Here is a 27,627-nt window from a genome sequence, read left to right as displayed (position 1 = left end):
AGACAGATTTTTTAAGAAGCTCAATCAGCTAAGATTCAAGCTTCTTTGAACCAAGAAAGCTGAATGAGAGTGCTGTTTTAGATCTTATAATTCTCAACAGTTTTACAGCTTTTTGTAATAAAATAATGTGAGAAAGTTACACATTAGAATCTAAATCAAAGCATAGAGTATCTACAGTTAAGTTTAGTAGAGACTCATCTCTACTAAATACAGTGATTTAGGCAACATAATTGAAAGAACACATTTGGCATACGCTCAGGGAACCTTGAACATATGTGTGGCCCTCTCTTACACAGGATACACTCTTGTGATGATGGTGCTCTGCCCATAGCTATTGCAGAATTGTGAGTTATTTTTCCTGTAATTTGTTCTACATTTTTAATCTTGCAGGTAGTTAACCCTTTGGTTCTTGCACTATCATCTTTATATACTACATTCAGCAGAAATTAGTAAGAGTAACTGTGGAAACCAAGAGCACACACTCTTGCTTCCCAGAAATAAATGTCTTAGATAACTTTTCTGTATGTGTTTTTCCCACTCCAAAGGTGAAGCCAACTTTTACTTGTATACTTTCTGATCTTGATTTTCTTTTCTTTAACCTCATATCACTACTAAATTGAATACCCAGTTGGACTTTAAGATTCAGTAAAGAGCCATCTATAAATTATTAAAACTAGAAGCCGAGCTCAATTAAAAAAAAATAACTGTCCCTGTAAAGAGTGTTATCACACTGGCTATTAAAAATTAAATTAAAATGACTTTCCCGATGTCACATGTGATCATAGGTCGAATCCTACATCCTACGCTCAAGTCCAGACTTTCTGAGGCAAAGTAGAAAGACTCACAAGCAAATATTCAGATGGAGAGCAGAAATGGCTGTATTCTCTTAAGCCCCCAAAATTACAGAAAGCAGCCCCCACCCAGAGGCTGCGCCCTTCCCACCTTGCTGAGGAAAAGCGTCCATCTGCTAGTGGATTTATCAAATGTACAAAGACAACTGCTAAAACAGCAAGTTTGCTGGGTGGGAAGAAAAGTAATTAAAGATTTTGTTAGATACTGGCCCAGAACTGGTGCACAGGAATAGTTTTGACCTGATGTTATGTATATTTTGTAAGGGTAAGGTGGAGAGATTTTAAAGTGAATTCTCTTTAATATCTATTAAAAAATAGAAATGATTGTTCTACTTAAGTAGCACTGCAGGTCCTTTCTTTCTTTCTTTTTATTTCTCTTTTTGGAATCCAATTCCCTACAGTTTCCTGGGGAATGTATCTAATTCTAAAAAAAGCCCTTTATTTTTCCTGTGAAATTCAGCCTTGGAGCTGAAGTGTGACATAATTTTAGACTTGAATTATAAGTCTGTGTTATCTGTGGGTCAGGAGATTAGGGAATGTTATACTACCTCCCGGGGAGGGAAAGCTGGGCAATGGACACAGCTGTGGCTTTAGATTGAGATCGATATGGGTTTAAAATTCTGGCCATCTATTTAAGGACTATGTGACCAGAGGGAGCTTTCTTATTTCACTTTCCATTCCCTCATCCATAGAATGAGGATAATAATAGCTTTCTTTCTTGGGTGCTGTGAACATGAAATGAGAGACTCAACACATATAAAATATCTTATTATAGTAGATGCACAATAAATAGTCATCATAATTTTTATATAGTTGTTTTTGAAAAAATATTTTAAATAGCCTTAATCTATTTGGCTCAATGGATAGAGCACTCACCTGCAGACTGGAGGGTCCTGGGTTTGATTCCAGTCAAGGGCACATGTCTGGGTTGCTGGCTCGATCCCCAGTACCGGGCCTGCAGGAGGCAGCCAATCAATGATTCTCTCCCATCATTGATGTTTCTCTCTCTCTGTCCCTCTCCCTTACTCTCTGAAATCAGTAAAAATATATTTTAAAAATATTTTAAATAGATTTTTAGAGAGAGGAAGGGAGAGGGACACAGAGAGAAACATCGGTGTGAGAAGGAAACATTGATTGGCTGCCCGCTGCACACCCCTCACTGGGGATCTAGCCCACAACCCAGGCATGTTCCTTGTCTGGGAATCAAATCCACTACCTGGTTAGGCACATGGTGATGCCTAACCAACCAAGTCACACTGGCCAGGGCACGTGGTTGTTTTTATGACCTATAGATACTTTAAGACTCAGTGGTTCTCAACCTGTGGGTTGTTACCCCTGAAAATACATCCTGCATAACAGATATTTACATTATGATTCATAACAGTAGCACAATTACAGTTATGAAGTAGCAACAAAAATAATTTTATGGTTGGGGGTCACCACAACATGAGGAACTATATTAAAGGGTTGTGGCATTAGGAAGCTTGAGAGTTTGAATAATATATTGATATTAATAACAAGTTGTAATCAACCACAGATATACATATATTTTTTTCTGATTTAGACTCACAAAATGACTTGCATTTAGAAACAGACTTCCTGAGTACTCAAAGAGGCACTAAAGATGGCAACCAAAACATGACAAGAGGTCAGGATTCTCCTCAATCTTTCTCTGTAATCTTCAGCAAGTCTTATGTTTCATGGTGTCTGCATTATCGGGGGATGTACCAAACATCAATACTGTGCAGATCAAATGAGATAATAGGTCAAAATGTGCTTTTGGAAGATTTAACATTTAAAAAAATGTTAAATCATCATTCATTTTTCAGATAATTATGTCATTTAATGAGTATAATATCACAAAAATTACTAAATGATCACTGACTTATGAGTAACTCAGCTATTGATACCAGTTCAATAAATACAAGATGTAACCTTTAAGAATGAAAGGCCTTAAAAACTAAATGAATAATTTACTAGAAAGGATGTAAGTGCTTATCTGTGAAATAGATAAAATCAAAGGTCTGTTTCTTTATCTCCAAAACAAAAACACAGGTCTCATTTTATTGTTGCTTTTCCAATATGAACATAGCAATTCTTTAACTATTACTTATGTCACATAGCTTTCCATGTTTTTCTCTCTTGGCACAATATACATTTAATACTTATTCATTGCTGTGTTACCCTTTGATGTGGACATAGAACACCCTAAAATTATGCTAGTTTTTTAGTTTTGATCTTGCCATTTCAATGGTTAACTGCATTTCCTAGCTCCTGATAGCATGCATCAGAGCCATCTTTCTCAACATAAAGCATTCAATTATGTGATACTTCCTTTTAAACCTCCAGATCTCTCTAATTGCTTACAAGAAACATTCCAGACACCTTAGAATGGCCCAAAAGGCTCCTCACAGTCCAGCTCACTCCTTGGCCTTTCCCCTCATTTGGCTTCCTCATTAGCTTTGGCAGAACTATCTCAGAAACTGAATGTTCTCATGCACCACCCGCACCACCCTGGAGATGTCTTTGTTATGGATTTTCTCTCAATTTCCTGTTGAGCTTTGAATACCAGCTTAGATACCACTTCTTCCATCAGTATTCTCACACCTCTAGGAAGAATGTTTCTGTTTGGAGAAGTCAGGATTTTATAGTCTCTTTCCCACTTTGTCCACTCATCTACTTTGCACTATTTATATTTCTGTATTTCTTTATCTCTGCTTTTGGTTGTTGTTTGTGAGTCTTTTTTCTCTGTAAAGTGAAGCCTTGAAGCACCCAGACATAGTCTTGTTCATCTTTGTGGCCCCAAAATTTGGTTATTTCATCCACCTCAACTTAGAGACATAACTATTTGTGAGCCATTCATTGCCTATATCTTAAAGTTGAAAAAGCAACCCTAAAACGAATTAATAGTTCTAGGTTGTATAAACACCCATGTTTTACATATCCCATAGGCTCTTCTTCACTTATCTATGTATATCAAATGAATGGATATATTTTTGAATGATTTTTTTCTTCTCATACTTCTGATGCCAATGCAGGCCAAGAGTGAAAAATACAAATTAAAACTGGAATTTAGCTAGAATAAAAACATGCAGAATCAACCGTTTATGTGAGAATGCCAATCAGAATGCTGTTTTCTAACAGCTTTTATGAACTCCTACCAGATGCCCACACTGAAGGACAGCTTGGCTCAATTCTGCAAGGACAGATCTGCTTTTTCCACAGGAGATGCTCTAGATGGGTTCATATGGTTGTCCCACATGGGCAGCCTTTAGCATTTTACTTTCTGAAACAGGAGGGTAGAGTGCTATCAACCTGCTTGCAGTCTCTGAGCAAATGTTGCACACACCACTACCCTCTGAATGGGACTAGGAATGGGAAGTCCCATCAAGGCCCAAGTTTTCAGGACGTAGTCATGATCGTTGTGGTGGTAGAAGTGAATAAAGGCCTAGTTTTGCTTTCAGTTCTTTATTCATATCAGCGACCAAAGGAGTAAACAACCCTGACAAGATGGGACTGTAGTACAGACAATTCCCTTTCTCTTTAGCTCTGTCTAGTAACACTCCAGGCAGGCAACATTCACAACTCTGAGATCTTAAAATACTTTGGACTCATCTTTACTTTATTTCCCAATTACACAAAAGGATGATAGTTACCACTTATTAAGTACTTCTTTTATGCAAGTACCAGACACACATACACGTAGGTCCAGCCGTATATGTAAACGCACACGCACAGACACATTTATTTATTTATTCATTTGTTTATTCAACAATATTTTGAGCAGCTAAAGTATTCCAGGTAATATTCTATACCCATATATATCTCATACCAATATCAATTTGATATTTACAGCATTCTAACATTTTTATCCTTTTAAAGATGAAAAATTGAGACAAGAAGTTGGGGTGCAGAAAGGTAAATACTTTGATTCTAGTCTAAGAGCAAAGCCTGCTTTTAAACTCATATATGCCATAAAAATTCTTACTCTTTATAATTCCTGAGATCACTAAATGAAATAATAGTTTACCCTTGTAATTTCTAGAAGTCAAACATAATAGTAAGCCATTGGTATTGATGTTCTGAATCTAACAATGTATTGCATCAGATTTCTAAAAAGTAATTCTGCAAAGAGTTTCAGGCATACATTTTCTTTTACCAGTTGAGTTGCTTGATAAAAACTTTCTAATTGTGAAAGTGAGGAGTTTGTCATTGAATCTCTAGGCAAATATGCATTAAGATAATAACATCTCTATTGTGCGATTTAAATAAGAAATGTTTTTTAAAATGTACAAATCAACACATATTTTAGATGCACCAGGAGAATGCTACTGAAATAAATTCTATAATAAAATCTGAATTTATGATAATTGCTTCTGAAGTTTTTTTTTGCTAAATCTAGATTTTTTTCCCTACTGGGTTTTCCTATTCTTTTAATACACAAATTTAGGTAATAAAGTAATTTATTAAACCTTTAATTTTGTATCCATAATAGAAAAGCTGGCAGATGTAATTCTTATACTTCTTTTCCTTTCTGTCTTTTCTTAAGACCTTTATACAAAGAGATCCAAAAAATTATGCTACATAACACTTTCCACAAATATAATAAACACAACTTCCTAATGCCCAGGAAGACTGTCAGCAAGAAACACTAGATGCAACACATCAAATGTATGCAAGAGATATATACTTGGAGATTTGTGAATATTATCCTAATGGATTACAAAAATACATCACAGAAAATAAAAGAAAGACTATAAGAAGCTGCTTTAACACAAATTCCATTTCCCCAATGGTTTGAAGCTTTACGCTTTTTGAATTTGCTGTTTTCAGGAACAGAAATCATGTGGATCTTAATAACTTTTTAATTTCTAAAAAATTCTCTTTGGAAAATGATCCATCTGTTTATTGAAACAATCCTTTGCAAAGCCCAGGAGGTCACTTCAGGTCAAAACCCATATCTAAGTTGGTTTAAGCTTAGGGTAACCTAAATAGTGTGTCAAATTGGACTACTACATATATAAAATGACTTCATATAATTTTTTTTCAAAACTCTTCTCAAATTCTACATTCTTTGTGAATAAATGGTTTGCATGGTAAGATCTGGGAGGAAAAATCTATTGGAATGCAGAAGTGCATTTAACATTTGTTTATATTTCCACATCATTATGCTAGATTTAAGCTGTCAAACTAAGTTGATAACAAATGTTAAGTATAGAAATGTATACAGCAACCAGCCTACTGCCAAATCAGGCAACAAAGAACTCTTTTAAGAGGGTTACAAATTCCAAAGTTAAATGCAAGGTAATATTTTCAGAGCAAGGTTTGCTTTTTTTATCTCTAATGGAAAGATTTCTTTAAAATGGCTTGCTCTTGCACAGCAAAGCAAGATGGATACATTTTGCAGTGGAGTTCTGCATAATGATTCACCTAAAAAAAATCTCTACAAATTAGATTATTGCATGGCTGAATTAAAAGTTACCTTGAAAAATAATACTTGCCATAAAGCATAGATTTTTTTAAAAAAAAAATGGTTAACTTTCTACAGCTTCATGTGGAGAAAGTCATCTGCATCTTGTTTCCACTTGCTCAACAAATGTCTTCAGATGGAAGGTATATGTGAAACTATCTTATTTCTAGTTTGTTAGGATTGTACTTCTATCATTTACTTTAATAGCCAATGAAAAAACAATTACATTTATTAAAGATTATATTACATGACCAATATTTTAGAAAATACAAACATGTGTTAGTACTTCCACACAAAATAATTATAATTTGGTTTCAGAGAATTATTCATCAATTTATAATGTAAAAATATAAAAATAAATATATGTCATGAAAGCTCAGTGAGCTACTTGATGGAAGGGACTTACATTGTTAGCATCTGGTGTCAATACTTACTTGTGGCTGTGAACATGGAATTTGGAGAAAATGGTGGGGGGAGTCCATAATAAAAGGGTTTTTAATCCCAAAATTGATTTGCTGCCTAAATGAGGACATAATTACATCTCAGTTTCCTTTTATGCAAATTGAGGATAGCAACTTTTGTATGTGTTAAATGCTGCTGAGTTGGCTCTAACTCCTGGGGACTCTGAATGAGCAATGTCCACACTGTCCTGTCTTCAACAGCCCTGCTAAGCGGCAGTAGACTAATGCCTTCTATATGGAGTCAATCCATCTCATAGTGAGTCTTTCTCTTTTCCTGCTGCCTTCTACACTTAATCCATACTTAATAAATAAAGAAAATTATATGTATATATTTCAATCCTTCTGAAACATATATAATTGCTACTTCCCACCACCTACAACTATTTCCACATGTCACATTAGCCTCTCTAAATAATAGTTCTTTAATGAGAAGTGCTATAGAAAAAAATGATTTGAATACATGAAATGAAGGAGTTGCCAAGATGAAAAACAACAATAACAATAGTTTTTTAAAAAAAGTTGGAAGTACTATAAAGCAACTCAGGAAAGATAAATATGAAAATAATTTTTGTATTTTTCTTAACTTTCATCATTGTAATGATGAAAAAAGTGAAAGACATTAACTTTTAGCATAAACAGTGGTAGTTAATAACTGCATATTTAAGTTTTCCCAGAAAAAAATGAAAGTGAAAATAGGAGGGCTTAGTGATCTGTTACCATTAAGTTTAAAATTATACATTAACACAACCTTATACAAAAACTTTCAGTTTAAACTCACGCCTTAAAAAAAAAAATAAACTCATTCCTTTGCTTGTAGTAGATTTAACAATACTATAGATATAAGTATATCTATTAATATGAAATGCAATGAAAAGAACAGCACTATATAAATGACTAAATATAGATAATCAACAATTATTTAAAATCTTACATTTTGAAATGGCTTATTTGCTTCCTAGTTTGCAGCTCTTAAGTTATTTTGAGAGAAAAAATCTATTTGTAAGGGGCTATATGGTGCTCTACAAATATATAAACAAAGTACATTCTTTTATATAAGAACTAGAGGCCTGATGCACAAAATTCATGCAAGAGTAGGCCTTCCTTCCCCTGGCTGCCAGAACCGGTTTCCATCTGGTACCCGGGACCCAGGCTGCCTTCTCTCCGGCCGCCCACAGGCACCTGGGACCAGGGCTTCCCTCCAGTCCCAGCTTCATTCAGAAGGACATCTGGAATGATGTCTGGTCTAATTAGCATATTACCCTTTTATTATTATAGATGTGTATTATTTGAGCCTCATAAACTAGTCTGTGTGGTGAATGAAGCTAATATTTATCAAACTTCCCAAATTTCTCCAAATAATTCTTTATTAATATGGTAGGAACAAAAGTTTTCAGTTGTCTAGAGGTTTTTTAACACAAAGGCCCCTGAATTTTGATGATGAAAAAATATGTATCTGTTTTAAGTAACCACTAACTGAAAGTTGATATTTTTTTCAATTATGAATGTGCATAATGTGGTAGGCTCTCCAAGATGGCCCTCAGTGATGCACCACCTGATACCTATGGCTATGTAAATTCTCTTCAGTACAGGCTGGATCTAGTGATTTGTTTCCAACAAATAGAAGACAGTACAAGTAAAATTAATGGGATGTTACTTTTGAGATTAGGCTTCTGAAAGACTGTGTTTTCCATCTGGAGTATCAACTCTTGTCTCTCACTTGTAACAAAGTACCTGGTTTTGGTACCTGGAAGTAGGGAGCTGCCCTTTCAGATACTTAAAAAATGTGAAGGTAGCCTTGGAACTAGGCAGTGGTTAGAGGTGGGAATGATGGTGAAGAACATGATAGAGAACACCCCAGTTGCCTTGCATGGACTGTAAGTAGAATTCTCAACTATGAGGATGCTACTAATGGGGTCTCATAAAGAAGTGGGAAACATGTCATTGAAAACTGGAGAAAGGAAGAGTCTTTCTAATGCACTGGCAGAACATAACAAAACTAAAATATGCTTAATAAATAGAGCGATCTTGGTAAAGAGATTTCCAAGCAAAGTGTTGAAGGTACTACTTTTGTTCTTGCTGCATATAACAAAAATGTGAAAGGAAAAGAATAAATGTAAGGAAAACTGTTTTTAAAAAATTCCAGGACTTTTAAAACTTTTCAGCCTCTTGAGATGGCAGATGATGAAAAGATCAGATCCAGGGCACTGCCAGGAAAATGTGGTCTAGAGATAAATCCTATTTTATTTTGAAACAGGAATTTTAGGGGAACATAGGCAGTTTTAGGAAATTTTTAGAATTGGGGTCCGTGGAAAAAAACATATGGCTACAGACTGGGAGAAGGTACATTTCCATAAGACAAGGAAGTCAGGTGCAGTTACATTTTCATATGATAAGGGAGCAGCAACAGGTATATTTCCGTAAGACAAGGGAACTAGAAGTAGCCAAAAAAGGTCTATATTTACAAAAAGAGAAGGAAGAAAGCCCAGAAGGAATAGGAGGACAATGAGGGAGGAGGGCCTCAGGAGTCACTATAGTAACCAATTCGAAAGGGGATATTGACCAATCAGAGGGGATATCAGGACACAGGAACTACAGCCTTTATAAACCATGGAAACAGGAAATAGTTGGGATCCTTTCCCCCTCCCCACATGGGAGTCAGTTCTATAGGACTCTTTCCCTCTCCCCACGTGGGAGTCTGTACTTGTTCTTCAAAAAATCTCCACCTTTGCTGTACTACCCTCTGTCCATGGATTCATTCTTTGACTCCGGTGGACAAAGAATCCAGGTTCCAGTCCAAAAATTCTGTATCAATTTTATATTTTTAAAATAAAACCTTATTTTTAAGCATTCTCTTCAATTCTGACTGTAACTGACACTGGGTCTTTCATAAATATATACCTTAGAACCCTCCCAAATTATTATTGTTTTCTCTTCTCCCTCTTGGACTGTTTGGGCTAATGGTACGTAGGTATTGCATCATCATGCTTCCAGTTTATTTATTCTTCCAAAAGAAACCCTCACTTTCATTATCAGGTCTTTATTCTGCTTACCATGCCATCCTGTGGAAGTTATCTACTTATCTCTGGTTATGAATCCTCTTTCTTTAAAAATTTTCCTATCTGATTTATCTTAACCATTCACTTACAAGACTGGACCTTGCCATTCCCAAACACTGTAACTTCAATATAAATGTTTCCTTCTCTCACCACCTTCCTGTCTTTCCAATTTTCTTCCTCAGTTGCCCTAATATTACCTTGACACCACCTGAAATTACAACCTATTACTCTGCCCTCCAAATAATTTTTACTATTCCTCTCTCAACTGAAGACCTTTCTCCCCTTTCTGTTTCATGTTTCTGCACTATAGTAATTTCCCTGGTTATTTTCTTGTTCCAAACTCTTTACCTCATTCCTCTGGTAAGAATCAACTTCTGGTTACATTTTATTCTCAGTCTCCTGCCCACCAATCAGATATCCTGCGGCAGGGAGATAATTTACTGATGACCCTACCTGCTGTAATTTGCACATGTATCACTGAGTTTGCAGCAAGGACAAGATTTCCACAAGTTGTTCTCAGTCAATGCTGAGAGTAGTGGCAACACTAATGCAGGGCTTCTCTGATGAATGAGTTTCATCCTGTCCAAAACATTTCTGAAGGGCACTGCAGTCTGAGAACCTTCTTATCCCACATCCTTTCTTGCCCTCATTCATTCACAGGGACTGATCTGTGTCATTGTCTGAAAACTCCCACCACATATTCTGGTATCCTCTGCTTTTCCTCTAACAGATATTTCCTCTAACCCCTTGCATATCTAATCCTGTCTTGATATTTGATTCCCAAGGGAACCTAAACTAACACAACTGGAATCCATGCAGCTTAGTGGGGCCAAAGAAATATATACAACCTTGCTGACTGCCTAGACTCATGATCACTAAAGTTAAGTGGCTTGTTAGCACTTTTATATGACCAAACTTTATTTTCCTCTCTCTTCATACTTCCACAATCTCTTCCTTTCATTCTCACACCATGAAAATGTCTTGATTTTTACTTAATTAAGATAACAAATAAAAATAGAAGAAATCTTTCACAAATATCTACCAACCCATGTATAATGCGATTCCATCGGTGTCATATACTCTGATTTTGTTCCTGACCATGGATGAATTCTCCATGGTCCTAGCCAAAGACAAGACCTCCACTTGTCCTATACACTAGTGGTCAGAAATTTTTTTCTGTGAAGAGCAAGACAGTAAATATTTAAGACACTGTAGGCCATGTGGACTCTGCTGCAACTACTCAACTCTGCCATTGAACCATGAAAATAGAAATACATAAACATACAAGTATAGCTGTGTTCCCATAAACTTTATTTACAAAAGCAAGTGATGAGCTAGATTTGGCCTAAGAGCTATAATTTGCTGACCCATACTCTACCCTTATTCTGACCCCTTAATCCCATTCCCCTTTGTCTGGTCAGGAACATAGCTTCCAGCTATATTTATTTCTTTCCCTTTCTTCCTCCTTCACTTCCTCCTTCTTCTTCTGTTTCTCTCTGGCCCCCTCTTCCTTTTTCATCTCTCCCCCCCAAATAAACTGTATAATTCTCATCACAGAAACTTTCCTTATATAGCTGTCTGTATACAATGGCTTCCAAAGTATATTCTGAGTTTCCTTGTACTACACTGAGAGTTTCCTTCTCAGTCTCATATGTCATTTTCTACTCATATTTCTGATGGTTAATTACTGTATATTTCCATGGTTTTAATTCAATTGAATAGGTCTCTCTAATTTTGTTCTTGTCCTTTACCTTGTTAGATTTTTATTCTCTAGACAAACAGCCAGAGTGACCATTTAAAAAATAAATAAAAATATGCAATTTCTCAAACAAAACCCTACTGGTTTACTCATTCAAAGTAAAATCCAAATTTCTTACAACGTATCTAACTCCAGATACATCTCATATTCTCATCTCCCCATACTATAATACTCACTTCACAACAGAAGCACTGGTCTCCAGGCTTTTCCTCAAATACATAAGGTATTTCTCCACGTTAGGAGTAAAAGCCTGAAGAAAGTGAGGGGAGTAAAAAATATGACAGCTAGAAGGAAGAAAGAATAGAAATTCCAAGTATTAGGAAAGGTACACTAGCAAAGTTTTCTGTGGCCATATAGAGCTAATGTGACATATTGGAAACTTGAGAAATTCCAAATGAACAGCTGCTTTCCTCATGAGATATTTATTGAGTCCCATGAAACTTACCTGCTATTTGCTAAGTTAGTGAACTAGTATGAAAGCTTCTAAAAGATATAATTATTTAAATAAAAACTAAAATAGAAGAAACACAAGAGTGAATAAACACAATAATGCCTTAAGAGATATGGAAGAAAATGCAGTGATGTGTGTGTAATATGGGGCCAAGTTAAAAAGTATTTATGTAATACTAAAGGCCCAGTGCACAGATTTGTGCATGGGTGGGGTTTGGCTGGCCCCGCCCCAATTGGGGTGGATCAGGGCTGGGCCTGTCGGGAGGAGGAGATGGTGGGAGGTTGGCCAGCCGGTCTGCCCCAATCGGGGTCTGATCAGGGCCAGGCTGGCTGGGGGAAGGGGCCCCAGGCAATTGGCAGGAGGGTCCCACCCCTGGTTGGGGTTGGGGGGCCGATTTGGGGTGGTTTGGCCATGGGGAGGGGCTGTTGGTGGTGGGCCAGTCAGCCCCATCCCCAAATGGGGTGGAGGTTGCTGATTGGGGGCCAGCGGCCTTGGGGGAGGAGCCATGGGTGGTTGGCCAGCCAGCCCTGCCCCTGATTGGGATGGGGGGCAATCTGGGGTGGGGCAGGGTGGGGAAAGGGGCTGCAGGAGATTGGCCAGCCGATCCTGCCCCCTATTGGGGTGGGGGGGTGAGATCAGTGACAGGGCTGGCCAGGAGGAAGAGCTGCAGGCTGATCAGGGTGGTGGGGGCCCATAAGGGGCGGAGCCAGCCAGGGGGAGGGGCTGCGGGAGGTTGGCTGGCCAGCCCCACCCTCTATTGGGGTGGGGGTCGGTGATCAGGGGTGGGACAGCTTGGGGGAGGGCTGTGGGCCTATTGTGGTGGGGCGGGCTGATCAGGGGCGGGGCTGGCTGGGGGGAAGGGAGGGGACATTTGGCCGGCCCTGCTCTTGATCTAGGTGGGAGAGTTTGGCCCCACTCTTGATTGGGGTGGAAGAGTCTGATCAGGGACAGGCCGGCAGGGGGCAGGGGCAGCGAGGTTGGCCAGCTGGGCCCACCCCCTGATCAGTCTGGTTCACTGGCTACAGTAGACGTCATAGCAACTGTTTTTTTATGGTCGTTATGGCCGTTATGGTTGCTGGCTTTATATATATATATGGATTATTATTTTCTGTGTCCTTGAGAACCAAGATACTCAATATGGATACTAAAATAAGATACTTCTATATTAGCTTTAATCTAGAAGAGAGTGAGTAAAAACCCTGGATATATCTTTGCTCTGCCACTGCAAATGCCTAGAAAGAAATGGCAAGTGAACAAGCACCTCTAGACCCAAACTATTGTCTGAAACCCCCTTCCTCATTAAAGCAAATCAAGGCTTTTTGAAAAAAAGGCTGATTCAAGGTCTAGGGCTGGAAATGTGCAAGATGAATTGTGAACATATCAGCATACCAGATGCTAGGGTTGAAAGAATAAATAAGAATCAATTAGAAATGAAAAATGACATAGCTGAAATAAAGAACATCCTGGAAAGATTCAACAGTAAACTAGAAGAAGCTGAGGACCAAATCAGTGATTTAGAAGCCAACGTAGAAAAAAACATCCATTCAGAGGAGCAAATGGAAAACAGCAACAACAACAACAAACAAATTTCAAGCAGGAGGAGAGTTTAAGGGAGCTTTGGTACAACATGAAAGTAACAACATTCACATCATAGGAGTATCAGAAGGAGAAGACTCCAAGGAAGTAACAGAGGACCAGTTTGGAGAAATAATGGCAGAAAATTTCCCTAACCTGGTGAAGGAAAATGTCACTCAGGTTCAGGAAACAGAATCCCATCCAAGATGAACCCTAAAAGACCCACACCAAGGCACATAATAATTATAAAGGCAAACATTAAAGACAAAGAAAGAATCTTAAAGGCTGCAAGAGAGAGACAGAAAGTTACCTACAAGGGAGCTCCCATTAGACTGTCAGCTGATTTTTGAATAGGAATACTTCAGGCCAGAAGGGAGTGGCATGAAGTATACAGAGTAATGAAAACCAAGTGAATGAACCCAAAGACTACTCTAGGCAGCAAAGTTACCATTCAAAATCAAAGGTGAAATAAAGAGCTTCACAGACAAAAAAACAAAACAAAACAAAAAAAAAAAAACTAAAGTAATTTATCACCATCAAACCAGCACTTTAAGAAATGCTAAAGGGACTTGTGTAAGAAGAAGAAATAGAGAGAAATATAAGAACACAGGCATAAAGAGTAAGAAAGGCAACAAATAAGTACCAATTAATAATAACCTTAAATGTAAATGGCTTGAATGCTCCAATCAAAAGACATAGAGTAACTGAATAGATAAGAAAACATGACCCATATATTTGCTTTCTATAAAAAACTCACCTCAGAACAAAAGATTACCACAGAATGAAAGTAGAGGGATAGAAAAAAAAATTCCCCCATAAATGAAAATGAGAGAAGAAAAAGTTGGGGTAGCAATACTTATATTTGAAAAAATAGACTTCTAAGTAAAGGCTATAAAAAGAGACAACAAAGGCCACTTCATAATACTAAAGGAATCAATCCAATTAGAGGTTATAACTCTGATAAACATATTTGCACCCAATACAGAAGTACCCAAATGCATTAAAAAAAAAACAGAAAAAAAAACTTCTGGACGATTTTAAAGGAGAGATGGACAGCAATACAATCATTTTAGGGGACTTCAATACCCCACTGACCTCACTGGATAGATCTTGTAGACAAAAAAAAAAAAAAAAAAAAATCAACAAGGAAACAGTGATACTAAATGACACAATAGATCAGATGGAAGTAATTGACATTTGCAGAACACTTCACCCCAAAGCTACAGAATATACATTCTTCTCAAGTGTACATGGGACATTTTCAAATATAGACTACAAGTTAGGACACAAACTAAGTCTCTACAAGTTCAAGAAGATTGAATCATATTAAGCATCTTCTCAGATCACAATGGCATGAAATTAAAAATCAACTATAATAGAAACACTCACAAACATTCAAACACATGGAGGCTAAATAGCATGTTATTAAACAATGAATGGGTTACCAAAGAGATCAAGAAAGAAATCAAAACCTTCCTGGAAACAAATGAAAATGAACACACAACCCAAAATCTATGGGACATAGTGAAAGCAGTCCTGAGAGGTAAGTTCATGGCACTACAGGCCTACCTAAAAAAAAAAAAAAAAAAAAAAAACCCCAAGAAAAATTAATAATAAACTGTGGGGACCCTGTTTAGAGAGCACCAGTTGATCAAGGCCGCCCTAAGTCTGAGAATCATTATCAGCCTCTGAGCCTGGGAATCCTAACTAAATTGCGCAGACATGCCTTTCTGTAACAAATGCTGATGGCAAAGTGCCTCTTTTTTAGAGTTTGTTTGAGCATGTATATAAGCTGTTACTGACCAGCTAGAGAGAGAGCTGAGCAGAGCAGAGGCTAGAGAGAACTCAGAGAAGAAAGGCGGTACAGAGAATGCAACTCCTATATGTGCAGGGGAGGCTAGAGAGCTCAGACGGAACTGAGAGGTGGTACTGCTATTATGTAAGGCTAAGAGCTCATAGGGAGCTCAGTATAGCCACCATGTTCACCAGCCAGCGTGCTGGGATAGTGAAGTTCAGAGGTAGTTACTATGTGAGGCCAGAGACCAGCCAGTGCGCTGGGCAGGGGAGCCAGAGAGGTTGAGGAAGCTGTTGAGGTTGTAGCTCTAAGGGAGAGCGCAGGTGCCACTACTATGTAAGATTGTGAGTTTAGAGGTAGCATGGGTCTGCTCAGATAAAAGCTGTGAGTACAGAGACTAATGCTGTTTTGCAGAAAACATATGCATTTACCAGCCGGTGTATGGCTGCCTTCCTGTATGGACTTCGCTGTTTTGCCTGTATAGGACTGTTGTACCACAGGCTTCTGCAATAAAGACTCATTCTTATATACCCACAACTTCTCATGGCTTCTCCATCTGCCCCGTCACAGAGAATTTACCTGTGTCTCTGACACTTGGCACCATCAGCAGGATGGGAAACTGAGGCCTGAGGATATGGAAGATGTGCAGGTTGGACTAAGTTCCCAACAGTTAGTACAGTGGGCAAGGTTTGAGGAAGAACCAGCCCTGGCCTAGTCAGGAAGAATTTAGAAGAATATATGAACACAGAACAACTCAGAGCAGCAGTGCTGAGCGGTGCTCCTGCCGACTCTGACAGAAACTATTTAACCCTACAACTTAAAGAATTAGAGACCAATAAGAAAAGCCCAAAATAGGAGGAAGGAAATAATGAAGATTACAGCAGAAATATCACATAGAGACTAAAAAACAATACAAAAATTTAGTGAAACCAAGAGTTGGTTCTTTGAAAAGATAAACAAGATTGATGAATCTTTAGCCAGACTTATCAAGAACCAAATAGAGAGGACCCAAATGAACAAAATCAGAAATAAAAGAGGCAAAGTAACAACTGACCTCACAGAAATACAAAGGGTTGTAAAAAAATACTATGAAAAAGTATATTCTAAGATGCTGGACAATGTGGAGGGAATGGAAAAATTCCTAGAGAAACACAATCTTCCAAAACTCAACCAGGAAGAATCAGAAAAATTGAATAGGCCCATAACTACTGATGGAATTGAGACAGTAATAACTCCCAACAAATAAAAGCCCTGCTCTAGATAGCTTCAGAGGGGAGTTTTACCAAATCTTTAAAGAAGAACTAACACCTATACTTTTCAAACTATTCCAAATGATCCAAATAGAAGGAACATTTCCAAGCTCTTTTTACCAGGCGCAGGTTAGCCTAATCCTAACCAGATAAAGACACTACAAAGAAAGAGAATTACAGGCCAATATTCTGATGAATATAGATGCTAAAATTCTCAACAAAATATTAGCAAATCAGATCCAGCAATAAATTAAAAAGATCATACACCATGACCAAATGGGATTTATTCTGGGGATGCAAGGCTGGTATAATATTCACAAATCAATAAATGTGACACATCATATAAACAAATTAAAATACAAAAATCACATGATCATATCAATAGATGTAAAAAAAGCATTTGACAAAATCTAACACCCATTTTTGATAAAAACTCTCAGCAAAGTGGGAATAAAGGGATCATATTTCACACAATAAAGGCCACATATGACAAACTTATAGCCAGTAATGTGCAAAACTAGAGCATTTCCCCTAATAAGAGGAACAAGACAGAAATGTCTACTTTCATCCCTCTTATTCAGTATAGTACTGGAAGTACTAGCCTCAGCAACCAGAAAAGAAGAAAAAATAAAAGGCATCCATGTTGGAAAGGAGGAAGTAATCCCATTATTCAGATGACATGATACTGTACACAGAAAACCCTAACGACTCCACCAAAAAATTACTAGATTTAATAAATGAATTTGCCAATGTAGCAGGATACAAAATTAACACCCAGAAGTTGATGGCTTTTTTATTCACTAATAATGAACTCTTAGCCACAGAGACGAAACAAACTATCCCATTTACCATTGCAACAACAACAAAAAATTAAGATGCTTAGAAATAAACTTAACCAAGGAGGTAAAAGACCTGTACTCAGAAAACTGTAGGACATTAAAAAAGAGATAGAAGAAGATATAAAAAAGTAGAAGAAAAATACAGTGTTTATGGATTGTTAGAATCAACATCATTAAAATGTCCACACTACCCAAAGCAATTTGTAAATTCAATGCAATCCCTATTAAAATACCAACAACATATTTTGCAGATCTAGAACAAACACTCCCAAATTTAAATGGAACCAAAAAAGACCCCTAGTAGCTGCAGCCATCTTAAGAAAGTAGAACAAAGTTGGAAGGATCACAATACTAGATAACAAGTTATACTACAAAGCCACTCTTCTCAAAACAGCCAGGTACAGGCACAAGAACAGGCATATAGATCAATGGACCCTAGAAATCGACCCAAACCATTACTCTCAATTAATATTTGACAAAAGAGGCAAGAGCATACAGTGGAGTCAAGACAGTCTCTTCAATAAATGATGTTGGGAAAATTGGACAGATACATGCAAAAAAATGAAACTATACCACCAACTTACACTACACACAAGAATAAACTCAAAATCAATAAAAGACTTAAATTTAAGTTGTGAAACCATAAAAATCTTAGAAGAGACTAGGAGCACCAACATCTCAGACATCTCCCATAGCAGTATGTTTGCAGATACAGCTCCTAGGGCAAAGGAATCTCAGTAGAAAATAAACAAATGGGACTACATCAAAATAAAAAAATTCTGCACAGCAAAAGAAACCATCAACAAAGTGAAGAGAGTCCACTGCATGGGAGAAAATATTTGCCAATGATAAATCCGATAAGGGGTTAATTTCCAAAATATACAGGGAACTCATACAACTTAACAAAAGGAAGACAAGCAATCCAATTTAAAAACCGGCAAAGGAACTAAATAGACACTTCTACAAAAGAGACATACAGAAAGCCAAAATACATATGCAAAAATGCTCAAAGTCACTGGTCATCAGAGAAATGCAAATTGAAACGACAATGAGGTATCACCACACACCTGTCAGAATGGCTACCATCAATATATCAAAAAACAATAGGTGCTGGCAAGGATGTGGACAAAAGGGAACCCTCGTACACTGCTGGTGGGAATGCAGACTGGTGCAGCCACTGTTGAAAACAGTATGGAATTTTTTAAAAAAATTAAAAATGGAACTCTCATTTACCCAGTGATCCCACTTCTAGGAATGTATTCTAAGAAAACTGAAACAACAATAGAAAAAAATATATGAATTCCTATGTTCATAGCAGTGTTATTTACAATAACTAAGATATGGAAACAGCCCAAGTGCCCATCAGGAGATTTGTGGATAAAAGGACTGTGGCACATTTATACAATGGAATACTAGGCAGCAGTGAAAAAGAAGGAAATCTTACCATTTGCAACAGCATTCATGGAGCTGGAGAGTATTATGATAAGCAAAATAAGCCAGTCAGAGAAAGATAAGTATCACATGATCTCACTCATATGTGGAATCTAATGAATAAAATAAACTGATGAACAAAATAGATCCAGAGACATAGAAGTATGGAACAGACTGACGAATTACAGAGGAACAGTGAGTGTAGAAGGGAGAGATTATCTGGGGAACTTGTATGCATATATGCATATCCTATGGACACAGACAATTGTATGGCAAAGGCTTGGGAGGGACAGGTCAATGGGGGAAAAAGGGCATCTGTAATACTTTCAACAATAAAGATAAATTTTAAAAAAATAAGGAAAGATTTACAATGAATTGACACTCCTCAAATATGTTTAAATTTATGAACTCATAATTTTATTTAAAATGTCTAGTTGGTCACCCTCTCAGGATGACTGTGAATCAATTCATTTTCTTACAAACCTATTAGGTAAAAGGAAAGGATCTAGTGTTTATCCTGTTTTTCCTATATGAATGCTATCACTGGATAGCCAAATGATAAATGATGATTAAATTATTCTAGCCACTAAGTTAAAATTATAAATCTGCTTAGAATATTATCATTTTGCAAATTCTAAGGCTGTAGTAGATCTAGGCAGCTAACATTAATAAAGAGTGAAACACAGACATTACATGCCTTCTGTTTACAAAACTATAGACTTGTCATGTGGATATAATCTGACTTTGAACAATATATTGGGTTTAGCTGCCAATTTACAGAAAATGTGGAGTTCAGAGGCACATACAGAACCACATTTGAGAAAGTCTGCAGGTCAAGTGTCTTGGGTTCCTCAACAGATAAGTTGTAAGAAAGCAAATGGATGAAAGGAAACCTGTATATTTATTGATCCCTAAAAGACACATTCTGTTAAAAATAATAACACAAAGCCCTGGCTGGTGTGGCTCTGTTGGTTGAGCACCATTCCATGCACCAAAAGGTCTCTGGTTCTATTCCTGTCAGGGCACATGCCGAGGCTGCAGGCTCCATCCCCAGCAGGGAGCGTGCAGGAGGCAGAGAATAGATGTTTCTCCCTCACATCAATTTTTTTGTCTCTCTCTCCCCATCCCTTGTTCTCTCTGTAAAATCAATAAAAACATAATAAAATAATACCACTAAACTAAAGTTTTTAAAGATGCAAATTTGTGTGATGAATCATAAAGAAAAACAGGGAAGATTATTATAAAAAATAAAATATTGGGCTATTTTGGGTTGGAATAAGGGATTTGTGACTTGCATGGGACACACATAGTGAGGCTTCTAAGGTAACTGGCAACATGCTAATTCTTGGCATGGGTTACACGATGGTCTACTGTAATTATTCACTAAACTATGCATTTGTTTGCTTTCGTTTTGTGTTTTATTTTATAAAAAAACAGGCTAAAATGCTATTCTGGTACCTTTAATGAAGTTGCTGATGATAAGCCTTATTGCCATGCTATTAAAAAAAATGTGCCCATAAGCATAATTACCAAAATATTCCTTTATAACATAAAGAAATGTTTCTCAGAGTAAACTATATTGTCTGATTTTATCAGTGAAGAATTCAAGCAGGAGGTTCCCACTTACCATCCTTCATCTCTTTGTTCTTTTTACCATAATAATGAGCTCACGGAAGACACTTGAAACTCACAGATCACATTTGAAGATGTATCATTTAAGAAGATATAAGACAGAGATAATATTTTAGAGGAAGCCCACACATGCCTAGAAAACTTGGCATCATTCTCAGCAGATATCTGATTATTAGGCTGGAATATGTTTAAAGGTGCAGCTTTGCTGGAATACTGGACAAGTGAAGATGGAATTGAAGCAAGATAAAAACAGTAAGGATCTTTAACAACTATAAAGCCTTATGATTTCTTTAATATTTCCAGGAAGCACATAAAAGGTTTCCAGATCTGACTAGATACTATTAAAGAAATAATTGTGTCTTTCTTACTGTGAATCACAAGTCTTTTAAATGTGTCTATTTTTCTGGAGGACACAAAAGGCAGAAACATAAAATTATTTTTAATTTCAAAAGCTCTCTGACACTGTACTGTTTTTCCAATTACAAAGATACGGCTCATGGTTTTAAGGAGTCAGCAAAACATATAATATTTGTATAAGAAAATGATTATTCTGTTGCAAATAGTTCCCTTAATGAGTGTTAAATTCTTTATTGAAACTGTATTAAGACAAATAAAACTCAGTCACCAAAGTACTATAAGATTACTTTTCTATTTGGTGAATTTCCCACAGGGAGATTTAAAATTTTATAATTTAAAGATACTTCTAAGGAGGTAGTCTTCATGAAATGTGTTTTATAATTATTGCACGGAGTAGTAAATTTGTACTGAATCGGAAGACAGACCTGTGGTAAAATTCTAATCCTGTCAGTTATAAATTCTTTGACTTTGGGCAACTTATTCAACTTGATTGAATCTCAGATCACTTCCTACAAAATAAAAGGGATGAATGACAAATGCTAAGGTCCTTCCCAGCATCAGTATTCTCAAGTTAAACAGCACTGATTTATTTTTAACTTGTTTTGCGAATGAAATAAATTTTGTAAAGACTGTATGATAGTTACAATACCTCTATTAATTATCTATTGCTGTGTAACATATTACTCTAAAACTTAAAAAATAAACATTTATTATGTTACATAATTTTTGAGGGTCAGGAATGTGGAAGTAGTGTCGTTGACTGGTTCTGTTAGAGTCTTTCATGAACTTGTGGTCAAGATGTTGGCTGGGGCTGCAGTTGTCGGAAGCTTGTCTGGTGTGGGATGATCCATCTAAGTTCCCTTACATGGTTGTGGGCAGCCCTCCATTCCACACTAGCTGCTGATCAAAGTCTATGGCCTCTTACCTCATAGGCCACCCTGTACAGCTGCTCACAACATGACAGCCAACTTCCCCCCAGAGCGAGTGATCCAAGACAGAGAGAATGTGTGTGTGTGTGTGTGTGTGTGTGTGTGTGTGTGTGTGTGTGTGTGTGTGAAAGTATGCAAGATTGAAAATAGTCATTCATAAGCTAATACATAAAGTGACATACCACCACTTCTGGCATATGCTATTAGCTACATGGACCATCCATGATACAATGTGGGAGGGTATGAATATTGATCACTGGAGGTAATCTTGGAGGCTAGATATCAAAGTGCCTAAACAAAATATATAAAGACCCAGATTCCTCTCCTCCAAGCCTCCTGCTCAGTTAGACAAACCTCTCACACAGTGAGTGATATGGCCTTATGAACATGGCTGAAACATAGGGTTCGTATCTGTATTCCTGTTGACATAGGAAAACGTCTTTATTTTTTAAAGTATCTTATCTCCTTTTTCCTCAGTTTTACTATAAGTTAATGAAATGTGGTTATGAAATGTATCTTTATCTTCGCTCTTATATAGCTTGTTATTTCACTAAAACTTCATATTCTCCCTTTATAAAGTTCCCCCAGACCGTTTATTTCTTGCATAGTTTAATTTTATGGATGGTCTTAAATCTAGTCCTTCCTCCATGATTATGCCTTTTCAATGAACCTTTCTTTATCTCACCGTTTCCATTTACTCTCTAAACTTCCAGTAAGAATACAAGTTTTCCTCATTGTCTTAACTCTTTAAACTTTTGCATTCTAACATTCCCAATCATTGTTCTGAAATGGCCAATCACCCTATTTACCTGACCTAATGACTATTCAGAACTTCCTCAACTTCTAAAATATTTAACATTGCCAGCTACACTTCCTAAAACTTCCTTTGTCTTCCTATTATCACGTATTCTTTCTCTTCACCTTAAATTTTTAATATCCATAGGCTCTTTGCATTTAGATTCCTTTATTTCCCTATTCTTTCATTTAATAAATATCATCTCAATATAGCCAAGACCAATGATCACTTGTGACTCTTTTCAGATACTAAAATTCTGTTAAATTTACTAAAGAATATGTCTGAATTTACAACAAATATTCCAATTTAACACAGATTCAGGTAAACCCATATCTCTATTTAGCACATGCAGACAGGGTTTTTATTTTCTGTTATTAATATTTTAATTCCTCAAATTATACGAACTCCAGATCTTAAAGTATCTATCTATCTATCTATCTATCTATCTATCTATCTATCTATCTAGCTATCATCTCCTATCATCTATCAACTATCATCTATCTATCTTTTTCCTCCCCTGTGGCCTGTTAATTTTGACTGTGTAACATTTAACATTTTCATGTAATAGAATTAATCTCATCTTCTTCTTTCTCAGCTCTCTAATTCTCTACTGACCATTTGGGACCTTCCCTCCATGGTCTTCAACTTCTTTCTCTTCATCTTTCTCCTCAGAGTGTTTGCCATTTACAATCTTTTAATCTCAGATTAAGACCAAAATTCTTGACAATTTCAACAAAGTCAAAATTTGGCCTATGCGCTACATAAATTTCGTCACAAGCTGCTCTTTTTTTAAGAGAGGCAATAAGTGATTACAAAACAGACGCTCACTCCAGACTGTATTTGGATTTAAATATCATTCTGCAAATTAGTATTCACTTTGAGAGGATCTTCTAACCTTTCCCTGCCTCAGTTTCCTAATATGTAAAAAATATCTGATAATACTGGTAGCTACATACTGAATTAATTAGTGTATTAGAGTAGCTCCTGGGAGATAATAACTATAGTAGTTGTTATTACTACTTGAACATATAACTGCAATATTATGTTTTATTTTATATTCTTTTTTCTCCATTCATTTTCTGACCTTTTTTCATCATGCTTCTTTACTACCCCCACCTTTTTCCTCAAATAGTTTTGAAGTTATTCATGCTATAAACATTTATTTATTGGTTATCCTATTTCTATTTATTTATTTTCCATGTTACTCATTTTCCATATTACTATTATCAAACATGTTATCACTGCTCTGGTTTTACCAACCCCAATGATTTGTTGTTATTTTTTTAAAGTAATTTTTTTCCTTTTTATTGATTAAAGTATTACATATGTGTCCTTATTTCTTGTTGTTGTTTTTATTGCTATTATTTGAAATATTTATTTGGATACACCAATATTGCCCACTTTATTTCTTATAATTAATTCCTTGCAGTTTAGTCCTTTAATTTTTTTCTAAGCACAAATTATCTTTTTGTGTCTGTATTTTCCACAAATGACAAAATGGTAAACTTTGTATTGCCTAAAATCAATATTCCTTTTACCCTTACTATTGAAAATAGTTTTCCTGGGTAACAAACTCTAGGTTTTTTATTTTTATTTATTTATTTATTTTTTTCAGTAAGAATGTTGATATTTCCCCTATTTTCAATCTGTCACTGCGAATAAGATATATAGTGAAAGGATTTTATTGCCAGTCATATATTGAAAATATTGCCCAGCTAGTGTGGTTCAGTTGTTGAGCATTGATTTATGAACAGGAGATCACGGTTCCATTCTGGACACATGCCCAGGTTGCAGGCTCGATCCCTAGAGTGGAGTGTGCAGGAGGCAGCCAATCAATGATTCTCTCTCATCATTGATATTTCTATTTCTTTTCCCTCTCCCTTCCTCTCTGAAATCAATAAAAATATATTTAAAAAGGAAAATATTTAATTGTCAGTCCCTCATGGATAATCTGACTTTTATTGAGGAGAGGGTGCAACTTGTAATCTTTGTTTTATTTTTTTATTTTGCTTGTTCATGTGAATCCCTGGTCTTCTTGCTTGGTTTTGTTTTCCTTTGTTTTCTCTAGACTTAGTGTCTTTCTGTGAGGACTCCTGTGTTTTTTAACTTCATAAAATTCTCAGCTACCATCTTTGCTGTTGTTGTTAACAAAATGTGAATAAGTAACAATCAATCAAATCACCTGAGGGTATTTTTTTCCAGATTTTTAGGGAGAGGGAAAGACAGAGGGAAACTGATGTGAGAGAAACATTGACTGGTTGCCTCCTGTATGAGCCCCAACCAGGACCAGGGCCTGGGCCAGGGAGAAGCCTGCAACCGAGGTCCATACCCTTGACCGGAATTGAACTCGGGACCCTTCGGTCTGCAGGTTGACACTCTCCACTGAGCCAAACCGGCTTGGGCTCAGCTACCATCTTTTTAAAAATTGGTTTTCAGACGTCTCTTTCATCTACCTTAGTTATATGTTTCATATGGTCATCCTATTCTAAAGCCTTCTTATTTCTCTGTTATGTGTAGTTGAACTCTAGTTTTTGTGCAATCAGCTGGAAAAATAATTTCAGTTTACTGCTTCAGTTATCTCTAATCTGCTGTTTACTACATCCATAAAGTTTTTTTTATATTATTTACTGTATTTTTCATAACTAAGAGTTTGATTTGATTGTTTTTACTTATTTGATTTGATTGTTACTTATTCACATTTTGTTCTCTCTTTTTTACCATTTTGGTTTTATTCTTTAATTTTTATATATCTATATAGTTTCTGTATGTCTTTCTGGTAATTTCTCTTTTTTTTCAATCTCTATGATAATTGCAGATAAAGTCATAGTCTCTGGGTTATTTCTTTAACTCTGGTACTACAGGTGCTCCAACATCCATGACTTCAGAACCCCAGTCATGATGTTTCATTTCACTGAGTGAGTTTTACATTTTAAATGGTGACTTCTTTTCAGTAGGTGACCTACATAGTCTTAATTATGGGAGCTTGCTTACTGAGTTTAAAATACATATCCCATGGATTTTATGATAATTTCTAGACATGTTATTTGTATCTTATGTAAGGTAAATTTGTTATCTCTTTTAAACACACACACACACACACACACACACACACACACACACACACACCCCATGACTATTTACTTCACCATTGTATTCTAAACAGTACAGATATTAATGCATAGTATATAACTTTTGTTAAATATTTACTAGTGGATGCACTGATGTCCCATAATTACTTAAATAAATAAAGTGCTGCAGCAATGTCTGACCTACCTTCTCCTCTACCAAATATCCTGTGTTTTGAAATCCCATGTCTTACTGAAGATGCTAATTCCCTCCATCTTGGCAAACTAAAATCTTGTCTTTTAATGGTTCTTTCCATTGACATATTTTTCATGAAGACTTTGTTAAATTTAATTATGCTAGCTGTTACTCTAAGAATGTGGTGGAGTAAGTGGAAGCTACACTGACACTCTCCCAGGACCAAAATGGAAATAAAACTAAAATTCAGAAAAACCACCCTGAAAAATCAACTGAAGACTAGCTGAGAGGACCCTGATAACCAAGGACACAAAGTGGAGAACGCATAGAGACTGGTAGTTAGTGCAGAGGCTCAAAAGGGCTGGCCAGGCCCCCACAGACAGCAGCTGAAGTTTCTAAGGGCTGTCTTAGATGTGGAGAGTTCCCACTGATAACTCTAGGGTCTAAACCCCAAGCTGGGCTCCCCAGCCGAGAGCACCAGAACTGAGAAAAGTGCCCAAATAACACCCGGCTATGAAAAGCATCAGGATTGCTGTCTGCTGGTGAGAGACAGCTGGAAATGCAGGAATTGTCTTAAAGGACTAATGTATAAAATTTCATGTGCACTCACCTTGGGCTCCAGCAGAAGGAAGGCAGAGTGGACTGGAGCTCTGTGAGCAGAAGCCAGGGTTGTGGGCTCTGGTGTTGGAGCTTGGAGGGCAGCCACCCTGCTTTCTTGTGCTGAGTCATTCCCTCACACTGCAGAGGAAATCTTCCTCCAGAGGACCTTTGCTACCTTGGTTGGTTTTGCCTGGGGGAAAGGCAGTTTCTCCACCCTATTGGAAGACTTCTCACCCAACCCTGTGGTTAATTGCCTGAGGCTTATCAAGTCTGAATGTCAATGGGACTGTAGGCAGAGGTGGGTCTCTGGAGGCTTTGAGTCTTCACCTGAACTAATCCTGGGCCTGGTGCTAGGTAAAGCAGACCCTGGTGCACATCTTGGTCCTATCCAAAGGCACCAAGCCCAGCAGAGGGAGCCACAAGCTGTGGCTTGCTGATAGCATCAAACAGGGCACTCAGGGCCAGTCAGAAATAGCGCCTGACACTGTACTTCACAAGAGATTGGGAAATATAGAAGGTCTACCTAATACATAGACACAAACTGAAACAGGCAGCCAAAAGGGGAGACAAACAGCAAACAAACAAACAAAACAAGCCCCAAACGAAGAACAAGAGAATTCTCCAGAAGATGAGCTAAATGAAATGCAGATAAGAAATTTATCAGACATAGAATTCAGAATGATGGCAAAGATCCTCAACAGCATGAGAAAACAAAGGGTAATCATGAAGAATGACATAGTATGACATAACACTAATAAAGAACACAGTGGAAAGAATACACAACAGATTAGAGGAAGCTGAGAATCAGATCAGTGAATTAGAAGAGAAAGTAGAGAAAAATCACTCAATCAAAGAACCAAAAAGAAAAAACAATAAAAAAAAACACACCACAGTAGGACAACTTAAGGGAGCTGTGGGACAACATGGAAACATAACAATATTCACATCTTAGAAGGACAGAAGGGGAAGAAAGTGAGAAAGGAAAGAGAACATATTTCAAGAAATAGTGGCAGGAAACTTCCCTAACCTGATGAAGGAAAAAGTCACACAGTTGAGGAGGCACAGAGAGTCCCAAGCAATAAGAACCCAAATAGGTCCATGCCAAGACATACCA

Source organism: Myotis daubentonii, chromosome 3 (genome assembly GCF_963259705.1).
Source record: "Myotis daubentonii chromosome 3, mMyoDau2.1, whole genome shotgun sequence".
In the NCBI taxonomy this organism is placed as follows: Eukaryota; Metazoa; Chordata; class Mammalia; order Chiroptera; family Vespertilionidae; genus Myotis; species Myotis daubentonii.
The sequence above is the reverse complement of the archived record's forward strand: the minus strand, read 5'-3'. Positions refer to the sequence as shown.